This window comes from Dichomitus squalens (assembly GCF_000275845.1).
Source record: "Dichomitus squalens LYAD-421 SS1 unplaced genomic scaffold DICSQscaffold_124, whole genome shotgun sequence".
Taxonomy (NCBI): domain Eukaryota; kingdom Fungi; phylum Basidiomycota; class Agaricomycetes; order Polyporales; family Polyporaceae; genus Dichomitus; species Dichomitus squalens.
The window spans coordinates 5,371-7,503 of NW_006767006.1; positions in this window are offsets into that span (position 1 = coordinate 5,371).

Below are 2,133 nucleotides of genomic sequence, written 5' to 3' on the forward strand. Positions count from 1 at the left end.
ACAAGTACGAAGATACAGATAGTAACTCACCTAGTCCCCAGTGACGTAAGAGGTCGAGATGGGGACTAGGGGCTAAAGGGCTCTACTCTATATACCTGTAGACCGGTGCACAGACCATGTAGCTATTTGTACGTATTTGGCACGACCAGAGGCTTGAGGGCTTAAGTACTAGGCACGAGTCAGAGGGGTGTATGTCGTACTAACTACTGTGGGGTGATCCTTATCTAATCTAACGATCGTGAGGCCATGAGGGAGGGAGCGTGGTGGCAGTGCATTGCCGGGGGTATGTAGACGCTTAGACAGAGCGCCAGGAACCTGGATGCCGACGTGAGGCTGCACGTGGCGAACATCGTGGTGCTGCTGGAAAAGGGTGCTGTATGGAGCGCTGGTGGGCTTGGAGGGGGGAACGGCGGATTCCGAGGTGTTGTTGGCGCTGAGAGGTGAGAGTCCCGGTCCGTACGGTTGGAGAAAGGCAGGCAGAGGGTGTCATGGGCGCTATGCGGAGCGCGGCCGTGACACTGGTCGCGCACCATCTCAGCCTTTCAGTGTGTCTGAAGTTGGACCGTCGCCCGAATCTGCTCCAATTTGCCTGGTCGATGCTATGGCATGAGAATTGAATCGCGAAACACGCAAAGGACTTAATGGCATACGGCGCTTCCTGCTTCTTAGCAGTAGCTTCGTTGGTAGAGAAGGACACCGGTTCTTTCGACTTTCGTTTGCCCCTGGAGAGAGACCAACGTTGCTCTCTCCCATCTTCTATCAAAGGCGTGGTCCAATCGAGCGTTGCGCAACCGTCAGAAGATGACGGGATAGGATGGAGGGGCATGACACCGACAGATGGACTAAGGTCGATTTCGGATTCACCGGAAAGGCGAGGCTGGTGCCAGAAGTCAAGGGATCCGCTGGTAGGCTGGCCAGGCAGAGAACCCGCAGAGACTGAGGACAGTGATGCCGAGTCGGGGTGAGTCTCCACGCGCAAAGGAGCCGACTGCGTCCTAAGACGTGCTTCACGACGAGCCCTCATGCGTAAAGCTCACTGTACATCTTGCAATACGCCTGGATCTGAAATGAAGCTGTAAGATATACGTAACCGAGTATCTAAGCAACAGCAGCATGCCTTCTCGTGCTAATGGATGGCTGTAAGTGAATGTTGCACTGCATTCGGATTGGATACTCACATAGGTCGAATTCGTCGGAGAAGTTCTTCGTTATGCCATTCGAGACACCCCTGTTTATCAGCTCCCCCCGCTGCTCCGCTCTCCTGCTGAAGCTCGAGGCCCTCCTAGAAGATGATTCCGCGTGGACCTTGCGCGAGGGGGGTTGGTCGAAGCCATTGGAGGCATCGACAGACTTGACCCGCCGCCTCTTGTCATCCTGCTGAAACGAGAGCGACCCGCCTTGGTTGGTTGACTTCCGGAGAACAGGAGGTGGACCAAGACCAAGGGATTGAAAGCTTCCGTAGGAGCTGTTGTCCGCGCCGTTTGCAGGACGTTCGACAGGGAAATGGATGCGTGCGGCACTGCGGCTCGCTGTTCCTGAGCTACGCAGTAGAGAAGGTTTTGGGGGAGTAAATTGTCACGTGAACGTGACTGTTATAATCGCATTCCATCGTGGAAGTCATCACGTGTAAAGGTCACAATCGGATAGCGGGTCACTACCTGACCCGGGCCGGAAGCGGTGCGGCGGTACGGTGGACGAAACTGGTCGAGACGTAGTAACTGAGAGTCGGAGCCTCCCAATACCTGCTGGGATTTGAAGTCATAGTGACAAGGAGCATAGCACGGGGGTTCGCAGGTCCTTCACAGGTGGCTACAGCACCGTTCTTATAGCTTCTAATCGCTGGATATTGTTAAGGACAGGACGACGAAGTCATTACAGGAGCCGGCTAGGGAGGGTCGCGCGGTGAAGCAATGGAAGATACGCATGCGTAAGGAGAGGCATTGGAGAAAAACGGATGTGAGAAGTGAATAGGTAGATACGGAATACGAATCAAGTGTAGCTACCTGAGTCAGGTGCGATCTGTTGAGACACAGCACCGGACTTCGTATGCATATGGTACAGGACATAATCGAAGCGTGAGCGTCGCGTTCAGTGTGCTGAGAGGAATAACATAGTAGGATCGCGGCATTGCTT